Here is a 20,463-nt window from a genome sequence, read left to right as displayed (position 1 = left end):
TATCATACCCTAACCTTAAACCTAACTCTATTCTGACCCTAACCAGAATCCTAACACTAACCCTAACCCTAACCCTAACTCTCTCTTAACCCAGATCCTAAACCTAACCATAACTGTACACTTAACAGTAACTCTATGCTAACTCTAACCATAATTCTAACCCAAAACATACACCTGAATCCATGCTAACCCTGACCCTAAAACTAACGCTAACCCTAAACCCAAATAGTAACTCTAAGCCTAATCCTATTATAAACCTAACTGTATCCCTAACCCTAAATCCTAATCCTAACCCTATCACTAACCATAACCGTATCATAACCCTAACCCTAACCCTAATGCTAACACTAACATTAACCCAAATCCTAAACTTAACACTAAATTTTTCCGAATCCAAACCCTGTCATTATCCCCAAGCCTATCCTAAACCTATCCCTAAACCTAACCCTAAAACTAAACCTACCCTCAACACCAACCCTCACACTAAGTATGTCCTATACCTAACTCTAACACTAACACTAACACTAACGATAACATTAATCCTAAAAGTACATCCTAACCTAAATACCCACCCTAACCCTAAATCTAACCCTAAGCTGAACCCTAACCCTAACCCTAAATCCTAACCGTAAAGTTAACACTAAATCTATGCTAACCCTAACCCTAACCCTAACTCTAACCCTATTCTAACACTAATCGTTACTCTATCCTAACTCTAACCCTAACACTAACCCTTACCCTTACCACTAATCTTAACACTGAACCTAAACTTTAACACTAATATTAACCTAAGCATAACACTAAACCTAACACTAACACTATCTGAATGCTATCCCTAAACCTAACTCTAACCTAATCCTAAAGACTAACCCTAACCCTAACCTTCAACGAAATATATTGTAACCCTAAATCGTTCCAGTAAACCTAACACTAACTCTCGACCCTAATCCTAAGCCTAAATCCTAACTTTAACATTAACCCTAACCCTAACTCTATCCTAACCCCTAAATTAATAATAATCAAACATAACCTGAAACTTATCATACCCTAACCTTAAACCTAACTCTATTCTGACCCTAACCAGAATCCTAACACTAACCCTAACCCTAACCCTAACTCTCTCTTAACCCAGAATATCCTAAACCTAACACTAACTTTAACCCTAACCCTATTCTAACACTAACCCTAACCCTCACCCTAAATCCTAATGGCATGTATGTAAGTATGTATGTATGTATGTATGTATGTATGTATGTATTGGAAAAGAGGATTGGACTCAGGCCCTTGTGCTTGCCAGGGAAGCGCTTATTCCACTGAGCCATCTCCTCGGCCCTTCCTAAATCCTTACAGTAAACCTTACTCTAAATGTGGACCCTAACCCTAACACTTCTCACACCTACCACTAGGCTAACCCTAAATCTAAACATTCACCACAAAGCATTCTATCCCTAACCTTAATGATAACCCTAATAAAACCCCTATATCTTAACTTTAACTCTAACTCAAAGCATAACCCTGTCTTACCCTAAATCATTCCCTGAACACAGTACCCATAATCCTAATCCTAACGCTATCCCTGATTATTTGGATTCTTAAGTGAGATCTTAATGGAGATGAGCCATGTAAGGTCCAGCTGCTTTGGGAAGCAGGGAAAACCAAACATGTTTACCCATACAGCAAAGCACATATCTTACACCAAAATTTGACTTTGGAAATCAAAGTAATTCTCAAAGTCCCACTATGCCAAGAGTGGCAATGCAGTCTCCTAAGATAAAGCATCCGTGAAGTTGGTGAATTTCTAGCTCCTTGAGCAGAGGAACTGGAGAAGGGTGTTTTCACTCCCATTCATTCCTATGGGAACCGAGCTAGTAACACATTCTAAGCATCCAGGTTTCATCGTACAGCTGATTGTTTCTGCTCCATGATTTGTGTATGCATGGGTGAGTTCCTAACACAGAAGACTGAATTAAGCAAGAGCTTCTTTGGGAAGCAGGGCACTCCAATGCCACTTCCCACATATGGAGAAACACAGAACTCTGACTAAAACTTCACTTTGGGAGTCACAGTAATTTGCAAAGACCTGCTATACCAAGAATTGCAATTCATTAAGTCTCACAAGAAAAACCATTGGTGAGGATTGCGACTTTCTAGTTCATTGCACAGAAGAACTAGAGAAGTTTTCTGTCCCATTTGTTTCTATCTTATCCAAGGTTGTAACACGTTCAATCCCTAACCCTGTCTATTTTAACCCTCACACTATCCTAAACATTATCCCTAAGCCTAAGCTTAACCCTAAAGGGTTAAGGTTAGGGCCTTAACACTAACCCTACTGCTAACTCTATCCTGACCATAACACTAACACTAACCATATCCCAATCCTAAACTTAACCCTAACTTTATCCTGAACAGAATATGAATCCTAACAACAACCCTAACCCTATACCTAAACATATTCTAAATCTGACCCTAAACCTGACCTTAACCGTACCCCTTACCATAACACCATGCTAACCTTAAACCTAACTTTAAACTAATGCTAGCCCTAAACCTGCCACTAACACTAACACTATTCTAAAAATAAACCTAACACTAACCCTAATCCTAAACCTAACTCTATCCTAAAGCTAACCCAAACCCTGATGAAAACCATACCCTTAACTGTAGCTCTAACCTAACCCTAACCCTAACATTAACACTAACTCAATCCTGAACATAACACTAACCATAACACTAAGCATTAATCTTAATCATAACCCTAATACTAACCCTATCCTAACCCTAATCATAAAACTAACAGTAACCCTAAATCTAAACCGAAATCCTAACCTTAATGCTAACCCTAATCCTAACACTAACCTAACCATAACCCTAAACCCAAATCCTAACCAAAAAGTAACATTAACTTTATCCTAAACCTAACCCTAAACATAAACATAAACATAAACATAAAACTAAACTTAAATCTTAACCACAACCCTAACCTTAACACTTTACTAACCTTAAAACTAATCCTAACCCTGATTCTGTCCTAACACAGACTGAATCCTAACCATAAACCTAAACGCTAATTTCAACCCTAACCCTACCACTAACATTAACCATAACCCTAAAACTAACTCTATCCTAAACCAAACCCTAAACTAGCACCAACTCTATCTTAAAACTAACTGTAACCTTAACCTTAACCATAACCATGAAGCTAACTCTATCTTAACAAAGCGAAACCTAACCTTAATACTATCCTAACGTTACCCCTAACCAGAACTCTACCCATAAGCCTAGCTCTAACCTTTACCCTGAATCTAGCCAAATCCAAACTTTACCCCAAACGCTAGTTGAAACCCTTACCCAAAACATAACCCTAACCCTTATTCTAACCCAAAATCTATTGTTAACTCTATCCTAAAACCGACCACAACACTAAACCTAACCCAAAATTCTAAATATAACCCTAACCCTAACCATTACCCTATCATATCCCTAACCCTTACCATAATCCTAACACTAACACTAACCTGAACCCTATACTTAACCTAAATTTATCCAAACCCAAACCCTATCCCTAAACGTAAACCCATCCTGAACCTATCCTTAAACCTAACCCCATCACTAGCCCAAAACTTAGCAATAACTTTAAGCTTAAATGTATCATAAAGCTAACCCAAAACTAACACCAACACTAACAATAGCAATAACCCTAAAAGTGAATCCTAACCTTAACACCAACCCTAACCCTAACTCTAACCTCACCCTAAGCTGAACCTTAACCTTAAACCTAAATCCTAATGCTAATGCCAGAATTAACTCTATCCTAATCCTAATCATAACAATAACTCTAACTCTATTCTAACCCTAACCCTAACTTTATGCTAACCCTAACCCTAACATCAACACTAAGCTCTAATGCTAATCTAAACACTAACTCTAACCCTAGCAAAAACCCTAAACCTAACACTATCCAAATTCTAACCCTAACCCTCACCCTAAAGACTAAAACTAACCCTAACATAACTCAAACTTAACCCTATATCCTAACCCTAACACTGACCATCACCCTAAATCCTTACAGTAAACCTAACACTAACTTTAGCCCCTAAACCTAACACATCTTGTATCTACCAGTACACTAACCCCAAATCTAAACAATAACCCTAACACTCGTTAACCCTAACATTAATGTTAACCCTAATGATAAACCTTATACCCTGACCATAACCTTAACTCTAACTATAACCCTATCTTACCCTAACCCTAATCATGAACACAATACCCATAATCCCAGTCCTAACACCATCCCTGATTATTTTCATTCTAAGAGTGAGATCTTAATGAGGAAGAGCCATCTAAGTTCCAGCTGCTTTGGGAAGCAGGGAACACCAAAGCCTGTTCGCACATACAGCAAAGCACAGAATTCAAGCCAAAACTTGAACTTTGGTAACCGAAGTAATTCGCAAATCTGACTATGCCAAGAGTGGCAACTCATTCAGCTGGAGAACAAAAATCATTGCTAAAGTTTACGACTTTAGTGGTAATTGTGCAAGGAACTGGAGAAAGATGTTTACTCTCCCTTTCCTTTCTAGCTTCACCGAGGTAGTAACATGTTGAAATCTTAAACCTAAGTCTATCTTAATCCTCACACTTACCCAAACACTAACAAAAACCATAATCCTAACTCTATCATAACTCTAAACTTAAAACTAACTCTATCCTCACCTTAACCCACATCCTAGCAACAACCCTAACATTAACCCTAACCCTAAACCTAACCTTAACTCTATCTTAACGCTGACAATGAAGCTAACCCTAACCATACCCCTAAACATAACTCTATGCTAAGTCTAACCCTAACCCTAAGCATAACCCTAGCCCTAATCTAACATTAGCCCTAATCCTACCACTAACCCTAACACTGTTCTAAAAATAGACCTAACACTAACCCTAACCCTAACCCTAACCCTAACCCTAAATCATAACCCTTACCCAAACCCTAGCACTAACTCTATTGTGGCCCTGTTACTCTAACACTAATGATAAATACTAATCCTAACCCCTAACATAACCGTAACCCTATCATAACCCTAACCCTAAAATTAAGCATAAATCATAACCCTAACCTAAACCCAAGCTCTAATTCTATCATAACTCCAAACATAACCCTAAACCTAACCCTATTCCTAAACCTAACCCTAACCCAAACCATAACCCTAACCCTACCTGTAACTCTAACACTAACAGTAATACTAACATTAAATCTAACTCAATCCTAACTCTAAACCTAACAGTAACCCTAACACAAACCCTATCATAAACCTACCCCAAACACTAGCCTAACGCTAACTTTATCCTGACCTTAATGCTAAACCTAACCCTCAACACTAACCCTAACCTTAACCTCAACTCTAACTGTATCCAAACCGAAAACCTAACTCCAACACTTATCCTAACCCTAATCTTATCCCTAACTCTATCCTAAACCTAATACTAAACCTAAACCTAACTCTAAAATAAACACTAATCCTCACACTAAAAATAATCCCAAACCTAACACTAACTTTAACCCTAAATCTTAACGCTAACCTAAAGCCTATCTCTAACTCTATCCTAATCCTAACCCTAAACCTAACAGTAACTCTATCTTAAAACTAACGCTAACTGTAACATTAAACATAACCATAAAGCTAATTCTATCCTAAGCAAACCAAGCACTAACTCTAATTGTATCCTAAACCTACCCCTAACCGTAACCCTACCCTTAACACTAACTCTAAATGTATCCCTAAATCCAGCCAAATCCAAACCTTAAAACTAATCTTAACCATAACCCTAAAATAAAACCTAACCTTGACCCTTTTCCTAATCCAAACCCCATGCCAAACTCTATCCTAGCCCTGACACTAACACTAAACCTAACACTAAATCCTAATCATAACCCTAACCCTAAAGTTATCATAACCCTAAACATGAACCTAAACTAAATACTAATCCTAACCCAAACATAATCATAACCATATCATAATGATAACCATAACACTAATCCTAACACTGACAGTAGCCCGAACTCTATACATAACCCCAAATCTATTTGAAAACAAATCCTATCCCTAACCCTAACCCTATTCTAAAACTATCATTAAACCTAACCCTAACCCTACATTAACACTAACCCTAATGCTAACTTTATCATTAACCTAATCCTAACACTAACACCAACACTAACAATAACACTAACACTAAAATTGAATCCTAACCTTAACACCAACCATAACTCTAACTCTAACCTAACCCTAAACTGAACCATAATGTTAACACTAAATCCTAATCCTAACACTAACACTAACTCTATCCTAACCCCAACCCTAATCCTAACTCGAACCCTATTCTAACCCTGACCTTAATCCTAACTCAAACCTAACACTAAACCTAACACTAACCCTAACACTTAACACTAATCTTAGCAATAATTCTAACCCTAACACTGACTCTAATCCTAAAACCTAACCCTAAAGTCTAAGCCAAAACCTAACCCTAACCTAACTCTATTCTAACCATACTTCCTCATCCTAATGCTTACCTCAATCCTAAACCTAATCTAAATTTAAACCTAACCTTCATACTAAATACTTGCAGTTAACCTAACACTAACTCTAGCCCCTAACCCTAACCTTTCTCATATCTAACCCTACGCTAAACCTAAATATAAACATTAATCCTAATACTTACTTTTTTTTTGCGGAACCAGAGATTGAACTCAGACCCTTGTGCTTGCCAGGGAAGCGGTTATTCCACTGAGCCAACCCCCCCCACCCCAAAGCTAGGATTAGAGGCCTGTGACACTACGCCCAGTCTCGATTGCTATCTCAGTACACTCTGCAGATGGGGGGCATTGCAGGCCAGGGAATTGAACCCATGTACCCTGAACCTGCTTGCAGATGCTTTAATCCACTGAGCTATTTGGCAGGCCCCCTAATACTTACTATCCCTCACATTAACACTAACTATAACAATAACCCCATACCAAGATCCTAAACCTAACTCAAAGCGTACCCTTTCTTACCCTAAACCTAAGCCTGAACACAATACCCCTAAACCTAATCCTAACCATATCTCTGATTATTTGGATTCTAAGAATGAGATCTGAGTGAAGAAGAGCCACCTAAGGTCCAGCTGCTTTGTGTAGCAGGGAGCACCAAAGCATGTTCACACTTACAGCAAAGCACAGAACTCCCGCCAAAACTTCACTTTGGTAACCAAAGCAATTTGCTAAGCCCAACTACACCAAGTGTGACAGCTCATTCAGTTTCCTAAGTGAAAGCATCCATGAAGTTGGTCAATCTCCAGCTCATTGCGCAGAGGAAATGGAGAAGGATGATTTCTCACCCCATTCATTCTTATGAGATCTGATCTGGTATCACATTCTAAGCATCCAGGTTTTGTGGTAGAGCTGATTGTATATGCTCCATGATTTGTGTTTCTAAGAGTGATTTCTTAACAGAGAAGAGCAAGCTAAGCTCCAGTCTCTTTCAGAAGTAGAGCACTCAAATGCCTGTTCCTGCATACAATAAAAAACAGAACTCTAGCTAAAATGTCACTTTCGTAAAGGAGTAATTCGCAAAGCCAAACTATGTCAAGGACAGCAAGTCATTCAATCTCCTAAGACAAAATATCCATGACTTTGGGCACTTTCAAGCTCGTTATGCAGAGGAACTGGAGAAGGATGTTTTCTCTCCCATTCATTCCTAAGGGAAATGAGCTGGTAACACGTTCCAAGCATCCAGATTTCCCAATTGTTTCTTCTCCTTGATTTGTGCTTCTTAGAGTGAGTTCTTAATGGAGAAGAGTGAGCTATACTCAAGCTTCTTTGGGAAGCAGGACACTCCAGTGCCTATTCACACATACAGAGAAACACAGATGTCTGGTTAAAACGCACCTTCATAACCAAAGTAATTCACAATCTCGCACTATGCCAAACATGGCAACTCATTCAGTCTCCTAAAAGAAAGCATCCCTGAAGTTAGGGACTTTGCAGCTCCTAGTGCAGTGGAATGGAGAAGGATGTTTTCTCCCCCATCCATTTCTATGGAAAAGGATTCGGTAAAACGTTCAGAGCATCCAGGTTTCCTGATTCTTTCTGCTCCTTGATTTGTGTTTCTAAGAATAAGTTCTTAAAGCAGTTGAGCCAGCTAAGCTCCAGCTTCGTTGGGAAGCAGGGCACTCCAATGCCTTTTCCCACATACAACGAAACACTAAATTCTGGCTAAAACATCTCAAAACCCCAGCATACCAATAGTGGTAACTCACTCAGTCTCCTAAGAGAGAGGATCCCTGAAGTTGGTGATTTTCCAGCTCATGTGCAGCAGAAATGGAGAAGAATGTTTTCTGTCCATTTCATTACTAAGGGAACTGAATTGGTAACATGTTCTAAGCATCCAGGTTTTGTAATGGAGCTAATAGTTTCTGCTCTACCATTTGTAATTCTAACAGTGAGTTCTTAATGTAGAAGAGGCAGCTAATCTCCAGCTTCTTTGGGAAGCAAGGCACACCAACGCCAGCTCCCACATACAGCAAAATATAGAAGTGTGGCTAAAATGTCACCTTGATAACCAAAGTCATTCACAAAGTCCCACTCTGCCAAGCATGACAACTAATTCAACCTTCTCAGGGAAAGCATCTGTGAAGTTGGTGACTTTCCAGCTAGTTGTGCAGAGGAACTGGAGAAGGATGTTTTCTCCCACATTCATTCCTAAGGGGAATGAGATGGTAACACGTTCTAAACATCCAGGCATCCTGATTATTTCTGCTCCTCGATTTCTGTTTCTAAGAGCGAGTTCATAATGGAAAAGTGCCAGCTAAGCTCCAACTTCTTCAGGAAGCAGGACACTCCAAGGCCTGGTCCCCCGTACAGCAAAACAACGAATTCCGCAGAAAATGTCACAAAGCCTCAGAATGCCAAGAGTAGTAACTCATTCAAACTCCTAAGAGAAAGGATCCCGGAAGTTGGTGACTATCCCGCTTATGTGTAAAGGAACAGGAGAAGGATGTTTTCTGTTCCATTCATTCCTAAGGGAACTGAGCTGGTAACACGTTTGAAGAATCCACTTTTCCTGGTAGAGCTATTTCTTTTTTTGCTCCATGATTTATATTTCGAAATGTGAATTCTTAACAGTGAAAACCCAGATAAATTCCAGCTTCTTTGGGAAGCAATGAACTTGAATAAGTATTCCCCTATGTAGTGAAATACAGAACTCTAGTTAAAACGTCACTTTTTACCCGAAGTAATTTACAAAGCCAAACTATTCAGAGTGTTAAGTACATCAGTCTCCTTTGAGAAAGCATCCTTGAAGCTTTTGAGTTTCCAGCTTGTTGCGCAGAGGAAGTGGAGAAGGATGTTTTCTCTCCCAATCATTCCTATGCAAATCAAGATGGTAACACATTTTAAGCATCCAGTTTCCTGATTGTTTCTGCTCCATGATTTGTGTTTCTAAGAAAGACTTTTTAACAGAGAAGAACCAGCTCAGCTCCACATTATTTGGGAAGCAGGGCACTTCTATGCCCTTTCCTGCATACAACAAAACACAGAGGAGTGACTAAAAGGTCACTTTCCTAACAAAAGAAATTCACAAACTCCCAATATGCCAAGAGTGCAACTCATTCAGACTCCTAATACAAAGGATATATGAAGTTTGTAACTTTCTGGCTCATTGTGTAGATGAACTGGACAAGGATATTTTCTGTCCCATTCATTCCTAAGAGAACTGAATTGGTAACACGCTGAAAAGATCCGGGCATGCTGGTAGAATTGGTTGTTTCTTATCCATGATTTTTGTTTCTAAGAGTGAGTTCGTAATGGAGAAGAGCCAGCTAAGCTCTAGTTTCTTTGGGAAGCAGGGCACTCATATGCCTGTTCCCGCATACAGTAAAACACAGAAATCTGGCTAAAATGTCACTTTCATGAACAAAGTAATTCTCCAAGACTCACTATGCCAAGAGTGACAACTCATTCAATCTCTAAGAGAAAACATCCATGGTATTGATGACTTTCCACCTCATGGTGCAGAGTAACTGGAAAAGGAGGTTTTCTCTCCCATTCATTTCTCTAGGAAATGAGGTGGTAACACGTTATAATCACCCAGGTTTCCTCGTATCACTGATTGTTTCTGCTATATTGTTTCTGTTTCTAAGAGTGAGACCTTTACGGAGAAGAGTCATCTAAGCTCCAGCTCTTTTTGAAGCAGGGAGCTCTAATGCTTGTTCCTACATAGAGTGAAAAAGAATTCTGGCTAAAAGGTCACAAAGCCCCAGTATGCCAAGGGTTTCATGTGGTTCAGTCTCCTATAAGAAAGTATGTGTTTTATTGGTGATTTTCCAGTTCATTGTGTAGAGGAACTGGAGAAGCATGTTTTCTCTCCCAATCATTCCTATGAGAAAAGAGCTGGTAACACCTTCTAAGCATCCAGGATTCCTGATTGTTTCTACTCCATTATTTGTGTTTCTAAGAGTGAGCTCTTAATGGAGAAGCGCCAGCTAAGCTCAACCTTCTTTGGGAAGCAAGGCATTCCAATGCTTATTAATGCAATCAGCGAAACATCGAAGCCTGGCTAAAACTTCACTTTTGTAACCAAAGTAATTCCCAGAAACTTACTATGACAAGAGTGGGTACTCCTTCAGTCTCTGAGCTGAAAGCTTCCATGAAGTAGATCACTTTTTAGCTTGTTGTGCACAGGAACTGGGGAAGGATGTTTCTCTCACCTTCATTCCTCTGGTAAACAAGCTAGTAACACTTTCTAAACCTCCCGGTTTCCTGATTATTTCTGCAGGTGATTTGTGTTTCAAAGAGCCAGTTCTTATTGGAGAAGAACCAGAAATCTCCACCTTCTTTGGGAAGCAGTGCACACCAATGCCAGTTCACACATACAGCGATACACAGAACACTGGTTAAATCTGCAATTGGGTATCTGAAGTAATTCGCACAGCCCCACTATGCCAACAGTGTCAACTCATTCAGTCTCCTAAGAGAAAGTATGCGTGAAATTAGTGACTTTCTATCTCCTTGTGCACAGGAACTGGGGAAGGTGTTTTTCTCTCTCATTCATTTCTATAGTAACCGAGGTCGTAACACATTCAAACCCATTCCCAAAGTCTATTTTAACCCTCATTTTAACACAAACACTGACCCTAACCCTAACTCTAACCCTAACCCTAACCATAAATCCTAACCTTATCATTAACTCTAACCCTAACACTATCCTAACCACTGCCCTAACCCTAAAACTAAACCTAACCATACCGATATAGCCGTAATGTTAACCATAAATCTATGCTGACCTTAACATGAATCCTAACACTAACCATTACACTAACGCTAACCCAAAACCTAACCCTAACCATACCTCTAAAATTAACTCTATGCTATCTCTAACCCTAACCAAAAGTAGTTTTTTTATTTGAAAAATAAACCTAACTCTAACCCTAACCCAAACCATAGCACTAACTCTATCCTACCACTAAACCTAACTCTTACCCTAACGCTAAATCCTAGTCCTAACCCTAACCATAACCCTAACACAATCATAATCCTAACCTTAAATACTAAACCTAACCCAAACTCTATTCCTAACCTTATCCTAAACCTAACCCTAACCCTAACCGTAATCCTCACCCTAACTATGTACTAACCCTAAATCTAAACCTAACACTAACTCTGCCTTGAAACTAACGCTAACACTAACAGTAAGCATAACCAAAAAGCTAACACTATCCTAACAATACCAAACCCTAACCATAATTCTATCATAAACCTACCTCTAAACGTAACCATAACTATAACCCTAATTCTAACTTTAACGCTAAATCTAGTGAAAACCAAACTCTAAACATATTACTAAAACTAAATCCTAACCCTAACGCTAACAAAAACTCTATCCTAACCCAAACCATAACCAAACAAAACCCTAAACATAATTCTATGCTACCCCACACTTAAACTTAACCATACCCCTAACGCTAACTCCAAACTTAAGACTAAATCTAGCCATACAGAAACCTAAATTTAAAACCTAACCCTAATCCAAAATGTAACCTTTACCCTAACCAAAATCCAAACCCTATCCCTAACTCTATCCTAACACTGATCCTAAAACTAATGCAAACCCTAAATCAGAATCGAAACTCTAACCCTAATCCTACCATAACACTAACCCTAACCCTAACCCTAAATCCTAATCCTAACCCTAAGCATAACACTATCATAACCCTAAACCTAACCCTAATCATAACACTAACACTAACCCGAACTAGAAACATAACCCTAAATCTAGGAAGCAAATGCTTATCACCAAACCCAACCCTATCCTAAACATATCACTAAACCTATCACCAGCACTAACTCTACCCTTAATAATAACCCTAAACATAACTGTATCCTAAACCAAACCCTAACACTAGCGCTAAAAATACCACTAATCTTAACATCTTAACCTTACCACCAACGCTAAAAGTAACTCTAAACAAACTCTAAACTGAACCCTAAACTTAACACTAAATCATTACCTTAACTCTAACACAAACTCTATCTTAACCTTAGGCATAACCCTAACTCTAATCGTATTCTAACGCTAACCCTAACTATAACCCTGGACACAATACTCCTAATGCTATTCGTAACACTATCCCTGATTATTTGGATTCTAACAGTGAGATCTTAATGGAGAAGAGCCACCTAAGGTCCAGCTGCTTTGGGAAGCAGGGAACACCAAACCATGTTCATATGTACAGCAAAGCACAGAACTCCCGCCAAAACTTCATTTTGGTAACCGAAATAATTCGCAAAGACTCACTATGCCAAGAGCGGCAACTGAGTCTCCTAAGAGAAATCATCCATGAAGATGGTAACTTTCCAGCTCATTGTGCAGAGGACCACCAGAAGGATGTTTTCTCTCCCATTCATTCCTATGGGTACCAAACTCAGAGCATGTTCTAAGCAACAAGGTATCCTGGTAGATCTGATTGTTTCTGTTCCATGATTTCTGTTTCTAAGAGTGAGTTCTTTTTTTATTTTATTTTATCTATTTATTTATGTGTGTGTGTGTGTGTGTGTGTGTGTGTGTGGCCAGCTCAGCCCACCAGGGGACGGTGCTGGCTGGCATGTGGTGCTGGAGAACCGAACCGCGGTTCCAAGCTTGTTCCAAGTAGGTGCTATAGACCACTGCGCCATCTCACCAGCCCCATCTAAGACTCAGTTCTTAAGGGAGAATATCCAGAAAAGCTCCAGCTTCTTTGGGAAGCAGGGCACACCAATGCCTGGTTCCAAATACAACAGAACACAGAACTCTGGCTAAAATGTCACTTGGGTAACTGAAGTAATTCACAAAGCCCTACTATGCCACAAGTGGCAACTCTTTCAATCTCCTCAGAGAAAGCATAGTTGAAGTTGCTGATTTTTTATTTCATTCTGCAGAAGAACTGGAGAAGGATGTTTTCTCCTCAATTCATTTCTATGACAACCAAGGTGGGAACAAGTTCAAACTCTAACCCTAAGTCTATTTTAACCCTCACACTAACCCAAACCATAACCCTAACACTAACCCTAAAGACTAAATCTAACCCTAACCTTAATCACTCTTAACTCTATATCCTAACCCTAACCATAACAATAATCTAACCCTAAGCCTAATCTTCAACCTATATCATTCCAGTAGACTTACCACTAACTCTAGCCCCAAACCCTATGCATTCTCATACCTACCCTTACACTAACCCAAATCTAAACATTAACCCTAACACTTTCTATCCCTAACTTTCACACCAACCCTAACAATAACCCCTATAGCATGACCCTCACCCTCACTCTAACCATAACCCTGTCTTACACTAACCATAACCCTGAACACAATACCCCTAAACATAATCCTAGCCCTATCCATGATTATTTGGATTGTAAGTGTGAAATCTCAATGGAGAAGAGCCATTTGAGGTCCAGCTGCTTTGGTAAGTAGGGAACACCAAAGTCTGTACACATATACAGCAAAGCACAGAAATCCTGCCAAAACTTCACTTTCATAAATGAAGTAATTCACAAAGTAATTCAGAAAGCCCCACTATGCCAAGTGTAGAAGTTTATTCACTCTCCTAAGAGAAAGCATCCATGAAGTTGGTGGCTTTCCAGATCGTTGTGCAGAGGAACTGGAGAAGAATGTTTCTCTCCAACTCATTCCTATAGGACTAGAGCTGGTAACACGTTATAAGGATCCAGGTTTCCTAGTATAGCTGATTGTTTCTTCTCTATGATTTGTGCTTCTAAGAGTGAGTTCTTAGCCTAGAACATCCAGGTAAGCTCCAGCTTCTTTAGGAAGCAGGGCACCCCATTGACTGTTCCCAAATAAAGGGAAACACTGAATTCTGGCTAAAATATCACAAAGCCCCAGTGTGGCAAGTTTGGCACCTCATTCAATGTCCTAAGAAAAAACATCCATGAAGTAGGTGAATTTCCATTTCGTTGTGCACATGAACTGGAGATGGATGTTTCTCTCCAACTCTTTCCTATAGGAACCAAGCTGGTAATACGTTGTAAGTGTCCAGTTTTCTTAGAAGAGCTGATTGTTTCTGCTCCATGATATGTGTTTCTAAGAGTGAGTTCTTAGCCTATAAGAGGAAGGTAAGCTCCAGTTTCTTTAGCAAGCAGGGCACTCCAATGCCTGTTCACACTTACAGGGAAACACTGAATTCTGGCTAAAACGTCAGAAAGCCCTACTATGTTAAGAGTAGTAATTCATTCAGTCTCCTAAATGAAAGGATCTGTGTAATTCGTGAAATTCCAGCTCTTTCTGCAGAGGAACTGTTTAAAGGTGCTTTTTCTCCAATTCATTCTTAAGGGAACAGAGCTGGTAACACATTTTAGCATCCAGGATTCCTGGTACAGCTGATTATTTATGGTCCACGGTTTGTGTTTCTTTAAATGAGTACTTAACGGAGAAGAACCAGCTAAGCTCCAGCTGCTTTGGGAAGCAAGGCACTCCAATTCCTGTTCCTGCACACAGTGAAACACAAAATTCTGGTTAACGAGTCACTTGCATAACCAAAGTACATCATAGAGCACCACTTTTCCAAGAGTGGCAAATCATTCAGTCTACTAAGCAAAAGCTATCATGAAGTTGGTGACTTTCCATGGTTGTTGAGCAATTGTAATTGGGAAGGTAATTTTCTAGCCCATTCATTAAGTTGAGAACTGAGCTGGTAACATGTTCTAAACATCCAGGTTTCCTGGTAGAGCTGATGGTATCTTCTCTATGCTTTCTTTCCCCTAAGACGGAGTTCTTAATGAAGAAGAGCCATCTAATCTCCAGCTTCTTTGTGAAGCAGGAAACTCCAGTGCCTGTTCCCACATACAGTGAAACATAGAATTCTGGCTAAAATGGCACATTGTCAACTGAAGTATTTTGCCTGTCCCACTATTCCAAGACTTGCATCTCATTCAGTCTCATAAGAGAAAGCATCCATGACGTTAATGACTTTTTACTTCAATGTGCAGATGAACTGATGAAGGATATTTTCTCTCCCATTCATTAATCTGGGAACCAAGATGTTAACACAATCCAAGCATCCCGGTTTCCTGGTAGAGCTGATAGTATCTGCTCCATGATTTGTGTTTCTAAGAGTGAGTTTTTAACTGATACGAGCCAGCTAAGCTCCAGCATCTTTGGCAAGCAGGGAACTCAACTGCCTGTTCCCCACATACAGTGAAAAACAGAATTATGCTTAAAACATCACAAAGCCCCACTATGCCAAGAGTTACAACTCATTCAGTCTCCCAAGAAAAAGCATCTGTGAAGATGGTGACTTTCCAGCTAGTGCAAAGGAACTGGAGAAGGACGATTTTTCTCTCATTCATTACTATGGTAATGGAGATAGTAACCCATTGTAAGGATCCAGGTTTCCTAGTGGAGCTGATTGCTTCCGCTCAGTGCATTTCTTTCTAATACTAAGTTTTTAACGGAGAAGAGTCAGCTAAGCTCCTGCTTCTTTGGGAAGCAGGGCACTCCAATGCCTGTTCCCGCATACAATGAAACACAGAACTCTGGTTAACACGTCACTTTTGTAACCGAAGTAGTTTGTACGATCCACTATGCCAAGAGTGACAACTCATTCAGTCTCCTAAGAGAAAGCTTCTGTGAAGTTAATAACTTTCCAGCTCATTGTACAATGGAAGTTGAGAAGGTATTTTTCTCTCCCATTCATTCCTAAGGGAAACGAGATAACACATTATAAGCATCCAGATTTCCTGGTAGAGCTGAATGTTTCTGCTGCACGCTTTGTGTTTCTGAAAGTGAGTTCTTAATGGAGAAGAGCCAGCTAAGTTCCAGCTTCTTTGGGAAGCAAGGCACTCCAATGCATGTTCCCGCAAACAGCGAAACACCAAATTCTGGTAAAAATGTCACAAAGCCTCAGTATGCCAACAGTAGTAACTCATTCAGACTCCTAAGAAAGGGGATTCCTGAAGTTAGTGACTTTCAGGCTCATGTGCAATGGAACTGGAGAAGGATGTTTTCTGTCCAATCATTCCTAAGGAAACTGAGCTGGTAACACGTCTAAACATCCAGATTTCCTGGTAGAGCAGATTATTTCTGCTCCATGATTTGTCTTTCTAGGAGTGAGTACTTAACGGAAAAGAGCTAGCTAAAGTCCAGCTTCTTTGGGAAGCAGGACTCTGCAATGCCTGTTCCCACATACAGCAACACACAGAAGTGGGCTATAACATCACCTTTGTAAGCTATGTAATTCGCATAGCCAAACTTGGCCAAGAGTGGCACATCACTAAGTCTCCTAAAAGAAAGCATCCAAGAAGATGTTGACTTTCCAGCTTGTGCAGAGGAAATGGAAATGGATGTTTTCTCTCCCATTCATTAGTAAGCGAAACAAGCTGATAACGCGTTCTAAGCATAAAGGTTTCCTGATTGTTTCTGCTCCGTGATTTGTGTTTCGAAGAGTGAGTTCTTAACTGAGAAGAGCTAGCTAAGCTCCACATTATTTGGGAAGCAAGACACCCCAATGCCTGTTTTCACATACAGTGAAACATAGATCTGTGGCTAAAGCATCACTTTGGTGAGCAAAGTAATTCGCAAGCCCCACTAACCCTAAATCTAACACTAACACTATCAAAACCCTAACCCTAACTGTAAACCTAAAGACGAACCCTTAGCCCAAGTTTAACCTAACTCTATCCCAAACCTATATCCTAACACTAACCATAATCATAACCCTAACCCTGTGTAACCTTAACCCTAGCCCTCACACTAAATCCTTACAGTAAACCAAGCACCATCTCTAGACCCAAACTTTAATCTTTCTCATATCTACTTCTCTGCTGACATTAAATCTAAACAAGCACCCTAAAACTTTCTATTCCTAACATTAAGGCTAACTCTAATGATAACACTTATACCCAAATCCTAACCCTAAGTCTAACCATATCCCTGTGTTACACTAACCCTAACCCTCAATTCAATTCACTAACCCTAATTCTAACACTAACCTTATCATAACTCTAACCTTAACCCTAAGTCTATCCTGACACTATCCCGAATCCTAATAATAACCCTAATTGTAACTCTTCACTAACTCTAACCCTAATCCTAAACTTAACCCTAAACTAACTCTAGCCCTAAATTTACCACTATCCTTAACATTATTCTAAAGATAAACCTAAAATTAACCATAACCCTAACCCTAGTCCTTACCCTAAATGAAACTCTAGCCCTATCAATATCCTAATATTAACCTTTACCCTAAAACTAATGATAAATCGTAATCCTAATGCTAAGCATAATCGTAAGCCTATCATGACACTAATACTAAATTAAAAAAATTCTCAACCCTAATCCAAACCCTAGCCCTCACTATATCCTAACTCCATAACCTAACCCTAGCTCTATTCCTAACTCTAACCCTAAACCAAACCTTAGCCCTAACCCTACCAATAACCCTCGCAATATTAGTACTAACACTAAACCTAACACAATCCTAACCCTAACTCTAACCCTATCATAACCTAATCCTAGCACTATCCTAACCCTAATAATAACACTAACGCTCAAAACTAACTGTAACCCTAACTGTATCTGAACTCAAAACCTAACTCTACAACTTATCCTAACACTAACCCTATCCTAAACCTAACACTAAACACAAACCTAACTGTAACCCTAACCATAACACTTTCCAAACCCTAAACCTAACATTAACCCTATCCTATTTCTAAACCTGAAGGTAACACTAAACCTAACACTATACTGGAAATAATCCCAACCCTAAATTCACCCTAACCCTAAATCTTAACCCTAACCCAAAACCTGTCACTAACTCTATCCTAACCCTAACTCTAACCATAATTCTATCCTGAAGGTTACACTTACCATAAACCTAAACATTAACCATATCTGTAATTCTAACACTGACACTAACCATATACTGAACTCTAACCCTACTTAAAGCCAAACTCTATCTCTAACACTAAAATTAACCCTCACCCTAACCCTAAAACTAAAATTAAATCCTAACCTTAATGCTAACCCTAACCCTAAAGCTAACCTAACCCTAAACCTCACACTAAAGCTAACATTAACTTCTAACACTAACCATAATTCTAAGTCTATCCTAAAACTATCCGTAACCTTAACGCTAAACCTAACACTAACCCTAAATCCTAACAACAACCCTAACCATAACCCATTCCTAACCCTGATTCTAAACCTAACCATTATTATGGCTTAACCATGACCCCAATCTTAATCATAAACCTAAACATTAATCCCAAGCCTAGCACTAAGACTAACCCTAATCCTAAACCTAACTTTATCCTAACCCTAACCCTAAAGCAAACTCTAACTCTATCTTAAAGCTAACACTAAGACTAACCTTAATCAAAAGCATAAAGCTGACTCTATCCTAACCAAACCAAAACCTAACCCTATTTCCATCCTAACCCTACCCATAAAGGTAACCATACCCCTAACACTAATTCTAACCTTAACCTTAAATCCAGACGAATCAAAACCCTAACCCTAACCCTAACAAAACCTAAACCTAACTCTTATCTTAACCCCAACCCTATCCCTAACTCTATCCTAAACCTAACACTAACACCAACACAAAGCCTAAATCCTTATTGCAGCCCTAATCCTAATCCTATCATAACCCTACACCTTCCCTAACCCTAAACCCTAATCCTAACCATAACCCTAATCATAACCTTATCATAAACCTAACCCTAAACACAATCCTAACACTAACACAAACCCAAAACCTATTCTTAACCAAAATCTATCCAAAAACAAACCATATCTTAATGATAACACTATCCTGATCCTATCACTAACCCTAACCCTAAAAATAACCCTAATCCTAACACTAACCCTAACCCTAACTGCATCATAAATCTAACCCAAACGTTAACACCAACACTAACAATAACCCTAAAAGTGAATCTTCACCTTAACACCAACCCTAATCCTACCCTAAACTAACCCTAAGTTGAACGCTAACCCTAACACTATATCCTCACCCTAGAGCTAACACTATCCAAAACCTAAACCGTACCCTAAATCTAACCCTAATGACCAATTCCAACATTAACCCTAACCTAAATCTCTCCTAAGCCTATATTCTAACCATAACCCTAACGTAAAACTAAATCTATACAAAAATTAACCCTAACACACACAGTAAATCCTTACAGTAAACCTAACACCAACTCTAGCCCTGAACCCTAACTCTTCTCAATTCTAGCCCTATGCTAACCCTAACTATAAACATTCACCCAAAACTTTCTATTCCTAAACTTAACAATAACCCCTGTACCCTGATCCTAACCCTAACTATAATAGTAACCCTCTCTTACCCTAACCCTATCCATGAACACAATACCCCTAACCATAATCCTAACCCTGTTCCTGATTGTTTGGATTCACAAAGTGAGAACTTAATGGTGAAGAGCCATCTAAGATCCAGCTGCTTCGGGAAGCAGGGAACACCATAGTCTGCTCAAACATAGAGCAAAGCACAACACTTCCACCAAAACTTCACTTTGTTTACCGAAGTAATTCGCAAAACTCCAGTAGGTCAAGAGAAGGCAACTCATTCAGTGCAACAAGTGAAAGCATCCAAGAAGTTGGTCGTTTTCTAGCTGGTTGTGCAGAGGAACTGGAGAAGAATGTTTTCTATCTCATTCATTCTCATGGGAACTTATCTGGTAACACGTTCTAAGCATCCAGATTTCATGGTAGAGCTGATTGTTTCTGCTCCATGATTTTGTTTCTAAGAGTGAGTTCTTAATGGGAAAGAGCCAGCTAAGCTCCAGCTTCTTTGGGAAGTAGGGTACTACATGCCTGTTCCTGCATACAGTGAAACACAGAAGTCCGGCTAAGCCATCACCTTCATAACTGAAGTAATTTGTAAAGACCCACTATGCTGAGC

The 20,463-nt window shown here is 39.4% G+C and overlaps 1 pseudogene; it reads left to right on the top strand.

Annotated features, from left to right (window-relative positions):
• Positions 1–10,936, top strand: part of LOC101563615 — an 84,234-nt pseudogene extending 73,298 nt beyond the window's left edge.
• The last annotated feature ends 9,527 nt before the right edge of the window (positions 10,937–20,463 follow it).

This window comes from Octodon degus, unplaced genomic scaffold (assembly GCF_000260255.1).
Source record: "Octodon degus isolate 3935 unplaced genomic scaffold, OctDeg1.0 scaffold00211, whole genome shotgun sequence".
Classification (NCBI taxonomy): domain Eukaryota; kingdom Metazoa; phylum Chordata; class Mammalia; order Rodentia; family Octodontidae; genus Octodon; species Octodon degus.
This window is presented reverse-complemented; position numbering and strand designations above follow the sequence as displayed.